Source organism: Bactrocera latifrons, unplaced genomic scaffold (genome assembly GCF_001853355.1).
Source record: "Bactrocera latifrons isolate USDA-ARS-PBARC rearing strain unplaced genomic scaffold, ASM185335v1 scaffold_519, whole genome shotgun sequence".
Taxonomy (NCBI): Eukaryota; Metazoa; Arthropoda; class Insecta; order Diptera; family Tephritidae; genus Bactrocera; species Bactrocera latifrons.
Genome location: NW_017537178.1, coordinates 91,959 through 107,446, shown reverse-complemented (window position 1 = coordinate 107,446; position 15,488 = coordinate 91,959). Strand labels below are relative to the sequence as shown.

General features: G+C 34.3%; 2 long non-coding RNA genes across 3 annotated transcripts; both read left to right on the top strand.

Moving 5' to 3' along the window:
- The first annotated feature begins 4,069 nt into the window (after positions 1–4,069).
- LOC108973997 lies at positions 4,070–4,648 on the top strand. 2 transcript variants are annotated; one of them, XR_001993771.1, is made up of 3 exons: positions 4,070–4,111; positions 4,224–4,394; positions 4,474–4,648. It is a non-coding gene; the product is annotated as an uncharacterized LOC108973997 (long non-coding RNA). The 2 variants fall into 2 exon arrangements; XR_001993772.1 differs by having other exon boundaries at positions 4,224–4,405.
- LOC108973998 lies at positions 4,646–12,731 on the top strand. The gene is made up of 3 exons (XR_001993773.1): positions 4,646–4,677; positions 12,152–12,288; positions 12,372–12,731. It is a non-coding gene; the product is annotated as an uncharacterized LOC108973998 (long non-coding RNA).
- The last annotated feature ends 2,757 nt before the right edge of the window (positions 12,732–15,488 follow it).

Genomic DNA, 15,488 nt, shown 5'->3' with positions numbered 1-15,488 from the left:
ATTTAATTAGAATAAATTTTGTATAAATTAACACCTCTATTCAGTGCACTTCACAAATTCAACAAATTAAAAATAAAAATAAACTTTTTTCTTTATAAGTTGTTAAGATGTCAAAACGAAGATGCAAATTCTGAGAATAGGAATAGTACTCGGCATTTAAAATGTTCACGATAGCAATCCATTTTCTTTGAGCGAGAATACCTTTGTGCAAGTAGAAACTTTTATAAAAACGGAGCAAATAATAATAATATACTAATTTAAACTAGTCTATTTGAAATATATTCCAGATTTTTTAGAAAATTTGGTATAAAAAGCATCATAGGAGCAATTGACTGCACGCATATTGCTATTAATATAATTTGAAACGAAATGGCTTTTGCCATTATTTGTGCCTTTTATAATTTCGGATTGGTATTTGTTTATTTGTGTTTTGATTTCGAAGAATTGTAAATTGATTTCAATTTTTATTTATAATCTTTGCAGTAGAATTAGTCAAAGAAATTTGAGTTTCTACTTCTCTTGCTATTAATGTGATTGTAAAGTAATATAAACTAATGTTTTGAACTTATTTTCCTTTACTTCTTAATCATCGGTATCCATTAATCCAAATAGCATGTTATAAATAGAACCAACACATTCTAATGGAACTCTTTCCTGTCTTATATTTAGGGGTTTCACATATAGGGGCTTCACATAGTTTCATAAAATTATAACTTATAACGATCCAAAAACATAGCGTTCAGAGTTGTATTTGCGTCAACTTATTTTAGTTTGCAATCCAAAAACAAAATTTTTTAAACTAGAATATGTATTTATAACACGTTATGAGCACCCCAATAGTCTTATAATGTTATAAGTTATAACGATTCGAAAACAATGCGTTCAGAGTTGTATTTGCGTAAACTTATTTTAGTATGCAATCCAACAACAATTTTTTGAAACTAGTTTAAAAACTCATGATTTTATGATTTTACGATGCTTTTTGACACGTTGTGAGTAGCGCAATTGTTTATAATAAAATTAAGATGGTGGCTTAAGTTTTCGAAAAGCCTTTTCAGTGATAATTATATGACTTTGCGTGTTTCTTTTAACGGAGGTAAAAGCTGACAATGACCTTTTATGCTGTGAAATTTTCGAAATGTCAATCAAGATCATAATATATGAACAATTCCCAGGTAGATGAAATTACGCATCGAAGTGAGTCTAGCTGAAATGTAGTATTTTTAAGAAGATTGCTTTCTGTGGCACTTTTGCCTTGGAAAGTTGATGATGACCATTTGTTATCATACAAAGCATTATCAGTATTATTCTCCAAATGTTTTGCATTTGTTGTTTGCTTTTGCCTTAGTGTCATTGTATTTACAAAAGACATTTTTATTTATTTTTCAATGATGTCTCTCTGTTTTATAAGAGGACATAAATTAGATATGGTTCTTTTTGCCATATTGTTTGCGACTTTTAATGTAACAACTCGAACGACAGCGCCATTTCCTAGGCATCTTTCTAACTCTACTAAGAGGCCACCTAGTAGGCCTTCTCATAGTATTCTCATCTTTCACAAATACAATATATTATAATATATTCTTTGATATTGTCTACCAGAGTTTTCAATTTATTTCTTTGCTGGAGTGCACATAAATATTAAATTCTGCCACAATTCCAAAAATCGCAATAAATTTTTTGCGTTAATTTCCATTTATATCCATTTATTCAACGAGGAAATGTTGACATCTATTCCCGAAACGGGTATATATAGTATTGGTTTTCCTATCATGTTCTGGTGTTAACACATCTATTATATTATCATCGTTTATGGCACATAATAGACACGAATTTAATGAAGCTTCTATCAATAAACCGTCTTTACGCTGCTAATATAGCTTCTGTTGACAAATCACTACTGTATGTAGATATATCACTTTTGTTATATGAAAAAAAATGAAACTAAATTATTGAATAATTTTTGTCCACGACCTTTAAATTATCTCATGTGGAACAGCCCAGAATAGACAACTCCGGTATACGCAAAGGGACTTGATGGTGATATACTGAATTCTGGTAAGTTGACAATCATTTGTGTTGCTGTGATTTTTGATTATATCGTTTGCCATATTTTCTTATACAACTTTTTATTGCATTTTTATGCTATTGAAATGAGTTGTTACAAAGTATTATAGTTTTAACGGTTGTACGTATCTAAACTACGTAACCTAAAACTAAGCGAAATAGATATACGGTTATAAATATATGTATGTGGGATGGCATCCCTGGCAGAAAGGGAAAATAAGAAAAGGGACAGTACGGAAAGGACAGCGTAGGTTGCTCTGATCGCGATGAGCTAAAGCAGAGAGAGTTAGAAGTCGGTCACCAAACAGAACAGACGTGCGCGGCGAGCAAGCAAGAGTTAGAAATCGGTCATCAAACTGAATAGACGTGCGCAACAAGTAAATGAAAAGGTTGAGAACTAAAAAGTGAATAACGCAAGAAGAATTGTTTGTGAAAGTGAAAACTACTTATATTTTATAACTGAATTTAGAGACTATATTGTGTAAATGAAGTGTACTTAATTGCTATAATTWAAGAAGTGGATTAACAAACTTGTACACTTATTTCGAAATTGGTGAATGCAATAGGGTACGAACCCCACATGTATAAATAATCAGGGTAATGAGAAAAGTTGGAATCYGGCTGACCATATGTCTGTCCGTCTGTGCAAACCGTAACTTGAGTAAATATTGAGATATTTTAATGAAATTTGGGTAACGAAATTTTCCCATACAGCACAACTTTAAATAAACTTCATCTTCTTGGTTTTCAACCAATATTTCTAAAATGGGTTACCTCTTATCTTAGCAATAGAATTTAACAAGTTATATTTAACGATACTTTTTCTGACATAATCAATGTTCCTTTAGCCTTTCTTCAAGGTAACCTTCTTGGTCCAATTCTGTTCTATTTTTTTCATGGCATATCGTCTGTTATTTAGTATTCAAGAGTTTTATTATATGCTGACGATGTAAAACTTTTTTAATCATATACCCCAAATAGCGGAAAATTTTAGTTCCAAACAGAGTTCTTTTTGTGTTAAAAACGACATGCCATTGCACCTTAAAAATGTAAAACGATGTGCTTTTCAAAGCTTTTTAAAGCTAAGGGCCCTCTTATTTTTGTTAAACGTTTGTCTAAAAAATTTAGAGATCCATTTACCACAAAATTAGTTTTAGATCTTTATTGAAGCCTATATTAGAGTATTCTTCTGTAGTTTCGAACCCTAATTAAGACCATTCATAGAAGTTAGAGTCCGTTCAAAATCAACTTTTGCTTTAAATCATTTGCATTGGGACTCCAGTTTCAGTCCTTACACTAACCGTTTAAAACTTATTAATCTCCCTACATTCGCTATTCGTAGGTATATGCTTGGTATCTCTTGTAAAACTCATGAAATGGGTCGGTCTTATCTGATATTAATTTTAACGTTCCCGCCCGATCCACCAGGCGGTTTATACCTTTATTTTTAAAATTTTCTAAAACAAATTTTGAGTTAAACGAACCATCCGCCATATATGTCACGATTTCAATTCTCATTTCAGCACATTTGATCTAATAGACTCACTATTTACCATTAAAAAAATATTTTGTATACTCTTAGCAAGTAACATTTAAAAATAACAAACTTACTTTACTCTAATTCCTTATTTTGGCTAATGAAATTTTTGTTTCTGTAGCTGAGCAGCTTAACATCGTAACGCTTAAAACTCTCTTCTTCTTACTTACAGGAATCAAAGCTAGGGAAATACTTTATAGTGTAAAACGTCAACCTGAGGATCGAAATTCAAGAATTTTATATATACATATACCAGAGAACGTAAATTACAGATAAGGCCCAACTACGAACAAGAATGTGAACTGTTAAAAAGTAACAAAATGCGATGACCCTGCTTCGCCAGAGCTAGCTAAGAAGGAGAAATTTTAACAGTAGCGCGGGAACAGTTCTGAGCATTCAATGAAAATTATCCTCAGAAATAATATATTGTTATTACAGACGTATGTTGGGGTTTTTCTTATATTTTCTACGTTTACATGCAATCATATTAATTGAGATTGTTTAAAGGTGGGTCAACTAAAATTACTTTTAAATTTTTTCATTGAAATTTAATTTAATTAAAAAGATTAATTTTGACACTCATCATTTAACAATAACCATGTATGATAAATATATAAAGGCATTCGCTACATGGCAAGATACGCTCGAATAAATGAAGCGTATCCAAATGGAAATTAGGATCCCGGTCGAGTTAATTGTTAAACACCGCATGCAGGATTGATCCGATTTAATGTGTATAAGCGGGAGTTAATTTCAGCGCGCGGGTGGGGTGTCGGAACAATGAAAATTGGTGAGCGAAGTGTATGTGACGAATGTTGAAGGGCGAATTGTCCGTAAACTATTACTCGTATCCAATTTCTTTTTGTTAGGTTGATGGTGTATGGTGTCGTCTTGCAGTTATCGATAGCTGAGTGTGGTGGTGGTGTCCTACGGTGCGCCAGTTTTTCCCGGACAGAGTGGTGTATACATCACAGTATATACAGTAGATAACCTTTTCATGGTAGCTTTCTGAGGGGTGAATAGCGGCCATCTTGAATTTTCAGAGGTAGCAACGCAGTGCTGTATATATTGAGGTAGTAAATACTTAGCAAATTTATTCTATTAAATAAATAAATAACAAAAGCTATAAATATTGTTACTAAATATAAAAGGAAATTATTTATTAATGACATATATTTACTAATATTTGATTTAAACGCCATAGTGTGTCATGTTTCGCCCATTAAAATATCATTTACTGATAGTCAGATATTCCTTATATAGTAGGTAAGTTCTTATTAATAAAATGCAGCCTTGTTCTTAGATTTCTCGGTGGTGAGTTTTCTTCTGAATGTATTTGTTTACAATTAAGAGACAGAAAACATAAAACGATTTGTATGCGTAACTTTTGAAATATTATTACCAATAATTTTAATCTAGAAATAAGAAGAAAGAAGATATTGAACCATTTGAAGCTGGATTTTTAATACATCCTTCTAATTTTCATCCGTATACTATTTACGATAAAACTGATAGAAACGGTACAATATCTATTTCTTTATAAGTATGTGAAAGCATATAAATGTATACATACAATTATTTTCAGATTATTGAATGTATTGGCATATGAGAAATATATATACTCTTTATTCCAATGAAATTAAACGAATTTTATTAACATTATAAATATTTTTAATAATTATTTTTGAATCTTTAAGTTTTGCATTTTCCCTACCATCCCTGAGGTTTGTAATAAGGTGCATTACCATTTTTTTAGGTGTTCARTTCCTTACACTTATATGGGTTTTAATATAAACTTTATTAATAACACTAATATGTATTCTTATTAAAAACTTCAACAGATTTCCTGTTTAAACTCAATTTCCAATTGATGTTTTCCTATAACGGCTAACGAATTGTCAATTTGTATACAAATGTCAAACGACAAATTACCACCCAGGATCCTACTGCATGCAAAAATTTAGAAATACTTGAAGCGTGTTTAAAAATTGCACAAAAAATAACAACTGATTTAACATTAAATAACAAGTAATATCTCAATAAAAATGAACAGATATTCAAAGTAATTCAATATAATCACTTAAATAACGTAAACACTTGCATTACTTAATACCTTTTAAAGTGTTGATCATCAAAATTTAAAATTTATATGTAGCTCAAATGCTAACATAACATCCTGATTACCATGAAAGTAGCAAAAAAAGTGTTACACAACACCCTAAGATTTCTACAGTTGAGTATATGTATGTAAACAAAGCAAAGGTTTATTACTGTATATACTGGGTACACATGTGAGAAGATGCTAAAGTCATTTCAACAGAGCTCATTTTCATTTTGCGTAGGTATGTTTATGAATACACACAAAACTGATAAGATTGTAAATACCTTATGCTATTTTCAAAATAATATTTGTATTTAAAGTGCGTTTAAGAGTTATTTATTAAATATTCCTTAAGTTKGAGAATATAATATAATTTCATATATATATATTCATATATGTTTGTAAATATGCTATATATGTATATGAGATACCATTAACCTAAAAAACTTTATATATTACAACAATAATATATGTAAATTACATTTCATCATTTAAACTTTCATATGCATCCATCAGTACAATAAAAAATATGTGTGTATGACATTGCCAAACAAATAATGTATACCAAAAACCTACATACTCTTATAAATATGTCACTCACAAAAACTACAAACATTGTTCTACAAAAACAACAATCCTCTCAAAAAGCATCAGCAGCGTCACAAATCAATATGGCTGCCAAATAGTCTATGCGCAAGTTTGTAGGAAAACGCACTGTTTAAATGAGTTAAGCATCCACCCCTTCCACATGCGACAGCGCAATTCGCCATAGCTGATTACTACAACACAACTCACCACACCTGTACAACTAAACAAAAAGGATGGACAACAGGATGGACAATTGGAATTCGATCTACTATAAACAAGCCGAGCATCCTCACTGCGCCTCGTCGATCATCAACTTTCGTTTTCGACAACAATCCCGAGCGCTACAGTTAACATGGTGACCATCACGATATACGAGGTGTGTTCAACAAGTATCGCGAATTTTGAATTTTCGCGGGTTACGTAAATTCGAATTTAAAATTTTTTGTGGCGTTATGTTGGTACTCATGTCTCTCACTTATACCGACAAGCTCGGCCATTTTGAATGTTCATTTAATTATTGGCAGCTGCTTTGCTTACACGCGTTTTGGATCGTCTTCGATTTTTACCTATTCCAAAAAATGGATCAAAGATAATGTATCAAATTTTCTGTGAAAAACGAAATTAAGTGCGCGGATGCATTTCGAATGTTGACTTTGGCATACGGTATACCTTGGACCGAAGCAACGTTTTTCGGTGTATTGTTATGTTCTCAGAAGGCCGAGAAGATATGACAAAAATTGGCTTTTGCACCACGATAACGCCCCTGCTCACACATCGTTTCTTGTGCGCGACTTTTTGACTAAAAACAACACACTAATGATGCCGCAGCCACCATATTCCCCAGATCTTTCCCACTGCGACTTTTTTTTTGTTCCCTAAACTGAAGAGGCCCATGAAAGGACGACGTTCGCTTCTCCTGACGAGATAAAGACGGCATCGAAGGAGGAGCTGAAGAAGATAAAAAAAAATGATTTTTCGAAGTGCTTCGAAGATTGGAAAAACCGTTGGCAAAGTGTATAATATACCATGGGGATTACTTTGAAGGGGACACATATTCATGAATAAATAAATAATTTTTGAAAAAACACAAAATTCGCGATACTTTTTGAACACACCTCGTATATGTGTTAGATGATTTCAACTTATACATATGTACATACATGGTGATAAATAGAGTAAAAATAAAAATATACTTGTTACATGTTTAAATATGGTGCTTCGAGCCTCACGGAGAGGCACTATTGGAGAAACAAAAAACATTAAATATACTTCAAATAATTTGGTGTCAAAATAATCAAACAAAGAAAAAAACAATAAACTACATAATTGAAGTGACCCCAGCAGAACAAAAAACAAAAAACATACACAGACAATCGGACGCGCGATACCTAGGAACAAAACATTGATCGTAAACGAAAGTAAACGCGCCTAAAGAATAAAGTATACACAAAAACAAAACAACCGGGCGCGAGCAAACAAAAAAANAGGTGTACCTTTAAGTGGCTACAAACCTTAAGGAAAGACGAGCAGTAGCGAATAAAAAAAAAAAAAAAACAAAGAACGAAAGTAGTGCGGCAACAAACCTATATAAAAGATATACGTACACATATGTATACATAAAACAGTAACATTATGTTTAAAAGTTCAAAACAAAAAAACGAGGTGACAATTAGTTATAAGTACAAACAGCAAGAAAAATTGTACAAATTACCGTATGTGAAAATATAAGTCTACCTAATAAATATTGAAAAATAAAAAAATCAAAACAACACCACACAGAAAATCGGGCGCCAAACGATAAAACAAACCATATAAAAACAAAAAAACGGGCGCGAATTTTAAACTAAACTAAATTAAACGAAAAARAAAAACAACTACAAACACTACAAACCAGGAACAGCCAAGTGGAAGCGGAGGAGAAGGAGTTGGCATCAACGACCCGAATACTCGCAGGCACATGCATACATACATACATACATATGTATAGACGTCTGAATTATCCCCAAAAACCCTAATTGGAAAAGAGAGTGAGCGTATTATGTCCATTACTTATTTAAATTATGCACGCATGTATATGCCTAAAATTACAGTCGCATTTAATATTATGTCTATAATTAAAATCCGACTCAACGGCTATTAAAATTTTTTCAAAAATAAAAATACTACCTTTGTGTTATAAAGTCGCACAAAATTATAAAAAAAAAAACGAATATTTACTTGTAACAAATTTCTGGCAGTACGCCTTATGCGTTATAAAGCCTTAAACACGACTGCATACAACACATAAGCAAAGGCAAAAAATAGTTGAAAACATAAAATAAAACCCAAAAACGGAAAAAAAATAAATATATTATGTCTGTATATACATATGTATATAGCAAAACATATTTAGGAAGTGCATATTCACACATAAGAAGTGCGCACCTTTTTTTGCAATTCCATTTTAAATCTCTCTCTGACTATTTCAATAACAATTATAAACAAATATACGGAAAAGAATCAAAAAAGCGAATTGATCTCTCTAACGAGCTCTCAGTTTCACAAAACATAAGTACCTACAAAAATACATACAAGCCAAGTATTAAGGTATGCCTATATACCGACATACATATATTAATTTAAAAAAAGTACAAAAATAGTTAATGACGACACAAATCAAAACAAACGTGGAGCTACACGCTCAAAATAGGCTGTAAAATTTATTTTACAAAACGACAGCTTACCAAGATACTGCACTAGATTTGCCTCTTCACCGATTTACAAAAATTCCGAATCGTTACTAGAAATTAAAATGATAAATATCAATAATTTTTGGAAACGATTCCAAGCGGCTCATGACGCCATAGAAGAATGTGAGGGTCCAGGTCTACCTCAAAATTTTAAATCATCGGCTTACGATATTTACGAAAACTGCTTAGACCAATATGAAGAAACAAAAGTTTTGATCTGCGATCAACTAAAGCTAATAAAAGCAATTGCACCTACTCCCCACAGTAGAGTAGAGCTGCCACAAATAGACAGTCAAAAGCCAAGTTCAGGCATCCAACTCGAGGTGCCCGCCTGTGACACAGAAATCTTTTACGGAGGTTTTGAAGAATGGCCGTCCTTCCGGGACATGTTCACGGCCGTGTACATAAACCATCCTCAATTATCACAAGCGCAATATCACCTAAGTTACAATTTCAGTTTGGCTAGGGAAGCTCTAAAAGCTAGATATGAAAACGAAAGAATACTGGTGGATAAGCAAGTAATGACACTATTAAACTTGCCAAAAGTCAAGAAAGAGACAAGTGAAGAATTTGTAACACTACAATCCACTATTTCTAATTGTTTGTCGATTCTGTCGACACACAATATTCCCACAGATAATTGGGACCCCATTCTGGTAAATATATGCAAAACTGTATTACCAGAAAAGTCGTTACTTCTATGGGAACGCTTTCACATTATGCAATCGTTCATATCCGAACAGAAAAAGCAATCCTCATGCAAACTATGTAAAAGAGGGCACAAACTTAAAACTACTCGACAGCCACAACTACTCAATAGAATAATGGCCGGTACGTCGTACGACTACCATTAGAGCCACAGTTATTAAAAGCACATACAACTTTGCGGCCCCGCAGGATGGCTTTGGCCAATAATGAAAAGAGAAAATAAATGCATACGCACTTAAGCACAATATGTAACAAAATTGTCACAAAGGGATAGAGAATCGACACTCTCATAAAAGATTGCTGTATAAGTAGTTTTCTAAATTCTAAAAAAAAGGAAAACTAACAAAAGCAGAGATCGCTCTTATTGCCCCTACATAATCGCTCCTCATAAGTGTAGTTGGTGAGAATCTGTTGCACAACTTGAACATCCCACTTAAAAAATTATAATTCTAATGAAGCCGTTCGCAATTACCGGCCACTCTCTCGCAAGATCCCTAATAGTCATTTCATACTCCTAACTTCAGGGCTAAGGCTTATCCATTCTGACCACATCTGTGCCAGACGTGGTTCTACTATCCTTCATTAGCCCAAAAAGACAAATAAGAAACAATTGTCATATCAAACCGATAAAATAGGAAATTATAAACAACCGCTAATAAAATTAATAAAAGCAAACAACTCTTTTGCTATAATAATACAATAAGTGGTCAAAACACGCAAAAGCAATTCCTACCTCAAGCATCAATACATACACAAAATACAATTCTTTATTAAAACCAAAATCGCTTCTTACAGCTAATATTCAGCGCCCTCGGCTACTCCACAAACAGTAAGCCAAATTACATGTCCCAAATTATACATTTAAAACTAGGCAAAATATTTACCTAGGGGGCCCAGGATGTTTAAATGAATTAAGCATCCACCCCCTCTACCCGGTAAAACTGGCGCATCCTAATGCGACAGCGCAATTCACCATAGCTGACTAAACAAAGAGGATGGACAACAGGATAGGAATCACGATTGGAATTCGCCGCGTCGACACCTTTCAACACAATTCGTGCTAAGCAAATCGTTCGACATACTGCGCTCATCAACTTTCGTTTTCGACAACAATCCCGCGCGCTGCAGTTAAAATGGTGACCATCACGATCTATATGTGTTAGATGATCATCCTAAAGATTTCAACTTATACATATATCCATACATAGTGATAAATAGAGTAAAAATAAAAATATACTTTTTACAAGTTTAAATACACACACATTTGCAGTCATTCATAAAAGCAGACACTATCACATCTCCCCGAACATGCCTTTGCAAAATCCAAAAAAAGTGTCAACCCCGCAAACCCGTAAAGCTCAGAAATAAGTGACAAAAGTGGCAACATAGTTCTTGTCCATTTAAAATACTTTACAAATCTAAATTATTTTTCCGCGGCTCGCAAAAATCTGCGTTGATATGTATGCAAGCTCATACATAAACATATATTTTTACGCTGGCTTGTAGGCGAAGCTGTTACAGCGGCAAGGGGAATGGTGATAATAGTAGTAATAAACCTTAGCTTTGTTAACAAACACATACTCAACTATAAAAAATTTTAGGGTGTTGTGTAACGCTTTTTTTGCTACTTTCACGGTAATTAGGGTGTTGTGTTAGCATTTAAGCTAATATGAATTTTAAAGTTTGATGAGCAGCTCTTTAATAGATATTATGTAACGCAAGTGTGTGCGCTATTTTAGTGATTATTTTAAATTACTTTGCATGTTTCTTACATTTTACTCAGATGTTTCTTGTTATGTAACTTCTTTTTTTAACAAATGTTAAACATGCTTCAAGAATTTCTTAAATTCTGCATACAGTCCTGGGCGGTAAACTTTCGTTTGGCATAAACAAATTGCCATGCTCATCGTCCGATTTTCATACCATTCTTTTAAAATCTCTTATACCATATCGGTGATAAAATTTAATGTCTCAGAAGTATTTAGTTATTAATTTATCGAGCTTTTAGTAGCTTTTTTATGGGAAATGACAGCGGGTATCCTCCGATTTTATTTTCCCACTGCCAGTAGAAGTTCTTATAAGATATATGTATACTGCGAACCCCTGTGTCTATCATTCCCTAAACACTGATTTACTCGTGCACTTCTGTTCACTTTCAAATACATTGATTGTATATATGTACATGTATGTACATATGTTATATGTATAATGGAGAGTCAGTGTCTGGAATTCCGGGAGTAATTGGAGTGGTGGATGGTACTCACATCCAAATGATACGACCGGCAGTGAATGAGCATTTATATTTCAATAGGAAATTAAAGCATAATATAAACGCTATGGTGGTAAGGAAATTATTTTTAATTAATCTTTGTTTTTTTTTTTATAAATATYGTTTCCAAAACCTAGATATGYGATCATAAGATGATGATAAAAGCCGTTAACGGTCGGTTTGCTGGGGCGTGTCATGATTCACATGTGTGGAATTTGTCAAGCGAGCGCCAATATTTACAAATTACAAATCAACTATGTGAATGGAGAAATAGGAATTCGCATTCTTGGTGAGCATATACACATTCATTAATTTTACTCGTTAGCTATTATATGCATCACTTATTTTGCTAACATAATTTTTTTCTTATAGGCAACTCTGGATATCCGCTTGAGCCATGGCTTTTAATTCCATATAGAAATGCTGCTGAAAACTCTGCGGAAAGTTACTACAACTACAAATTTTCAAAAGCCAGATCCCTTATCGAACAAGTATTTGGAGTATTAAAAGCGCGGTTCCGATGCCTTTGAGCTGCTAAAGAACTACATTATGCCCCAGAAAAAGTGGAGGGTTTTGAACATATGTTGGGCCCTTCATAATATTTGCACTCTTTTTAATGTGGAATCACCTGCCAATATAGCAATAGAAATTCAAGAAGTCGATGCTAGTTATACTGAAACAATAGGAAATGCGAATGAAACCAATATTGCTAAACCTTTAAGAGATCAAATAAAAAACTGTATGTACTTTATAAACATATAACACTATTTAATAAAGTAAAATAATTCATTTAAATTATTAATATAATAAATAAATAATTATCAGTAAGTATTAAAAAATAAGTAACATACTTCAATGTCAATAACTAAAATGCAACATTTTTATTGGTCGGGCCGTTCAATTTCTAGCATTTGCTTCTTTAGTTCTACTTTTGCAAATTTTCGTTTTGTTTTGTCCAAATCAATTCTTTTTTGTGTTCGAATTTTTCAACAGCCAATTTATATTTTCTTTTACCCATTTTATGTTTTTTTTTCACATATTTTGAAATCACCTTTAGRTTTTCATTAATTTCAGACAACACTTTTAATGAACCTTTGTGATAAGCGATTTGGTTATGCACTTGCTTATTTAAAAGACTCTCTTTCTTTTGTGGAGCGACTCTTTGACGTGAACAATGTGGCATTTCATCCACCGGCGTTGGTTCATTCTGTCGGAATTCGTCGGTTGTGATGTCTGACCCATTTGGTTGCGTTAACTGTGCTGCACCAAATTCTAAAGTGCCGCTTATTCCACTGACGGATATTTCCATTGCCAGAAGCTCACTAACCTGCTCCTCCAACGGTGTTAAGGAGCAATGACTTGGATGACCACCACCAGTTCCAGAGATACTTAGTTTGTTCCGCCGCATTTTTGCTTTCAAATGGGTTTTATAATCCGACCAAACCTTTAAATAATTAAGTAATATGTGCTTCAAAAATCATTTATAATTAATCTTTTTTATCTTTTTCCATTTTAAAACATCGCGCGATGATTGCCCCGCAGCATTAAGGTCACATACCAACTCTTTCCATAAATTATTTGCAATATTTTTCGCGTCCACAGTTTCAGTTGTCCTTTAGAAAGTTCCGAATGTGTTTTCATATAATTAATTAAAATTTGGAATTGTGTAGGGTTTGTTTGTTTATTTTTAGAATGTTCCCTGTTAAATACATTTTTTTTTAATTAAAACTACAAATATGCCTTACAAACATACATTTTTTGTTCGTTGCGCTTGCCAGTTTGATATCGAATCAAAAATTTGTTAAACGCACATATTTGACAGTCGTTTACGCAATACAGAGCGCTGTTATTGCGAGGGGGAAAAATAAATGCGCAAAACGCGATTTTCATTGCGCATGTCGAATTACAGAGTTGCTTCTTTTCATTAACGAGCGTTTTCACTTGCGCAACGCCTTACAGAGTAACCCCCCAGATTGTTCGCGTTGCATGAGATCAATTGACGCTGGCGGGTACTCGAATTGATCAACAATGTTGTCTATGCTGAACTGAATTGATTTGATTTTGTTTTTGGTTTTTGTTCTGATTTTATCATACTCGTTACAGCTCTCTGATGTGAATGTATTAATTGTATCGATTGTACTTCGCATTTAATAAAAAAAATTTCAATTCCCTTAACAATTAGTGTTATTTAAGATATCATATTAAATGGATGTAAGTCTTAATAATTTATTTTTTTTTTCATTGGGGTGGTTTTTTTTACGTGGCGGGTCCCACACCCAGCGCACCACCCTATGCAGGGAATGTTTCGCCTTCTCACTTTAGCTCGCCTTCAAACGGATGTTTTTAGACTACCCAGAGGACAATTGGTCAAGGACCGGAAGTCGTGAGCTGCTTGAGTCATATGTAAAAGAATCGTTTCTGACCACTCCCAAGTGAATGGCGATCATAGAAATTTCTTCACTTGCGTGAATTTCTACACATGACTCCATCCTGATCGACTTCGCCGGGGCTCGAAATATGGTTATCTGTAGTACTAGATTCCAGCATAAGAAGATACCTCAAGCTACCTGGCTCTCTCCGGATCGAAAAACCACCAACCAGATCAATCATGTTGTGATAGACGGAAGACACTGGAGACGGTTTTAGATGTGCTTGCGCTCCATCGACTCGGACCACTATCTTGTTGCAGCCAAGATTCGCATGCGCCTCTGTGCAGCAAAAAACGCACGGCACCAAACACAAGGAAGGTTCGACGTCGAGAAGCTGCAGTCACAACAGGCAGCCGAACGATTTCTGCTCAGCTTGCACTCTTGCTCTCTGAGAGCACTCGACAACAACTCGGTATAAGGGATCTGGGGGACGGCATGTCAAACTCCTTACGTACAGCTGAGCCGGAAAGTACTGAAGAACAGCTGGTACGACGAGGAGTGCCGTGTCGCAGCGGAGAGAAAACAGGCTGCCTACCTCGCAACGTTACTATCGACCACAACATGTGCGGGATGGGATAGATACCGCGAGTTGAAGAGGGAAGCGAAACGCATTTGCAGACAGAAAAAAAAGAGGCCGAAATGCGTGAGTACGAAGAGCTTGATAAGCTGGCCGGCAGGGGTAATGCTCGAAAATTCTACGAAAAAATGCGGCGGCTTACAGAAAGTTTCAAGACCGGAGCATTCTCTTGTAGAACCCCCAAAGACGATCTAGTCACCGATGCCCAAAGCATACTTAAAATATAGAGGGAGCCTTCTTCAGCCTGCTGAATGGCAGTGAACGCACAACGCCAGGAGAAGGCGAACCCGATTCCCCAATCGATGACGATGGAGTAAACGTTCCATATCCCGACCAGGAAGAAGTTCGAATAGCAATTACCCGCCTGAAGAACAACAAAACGGCGGGAGCCGTTGGATTGCCGGCCGAGCTATTCAAACACGGCGCCAAGAACTGACAAGGAGCATGCATCAGCTTCTTTGTAAAATATGGTCGGACGAAAGC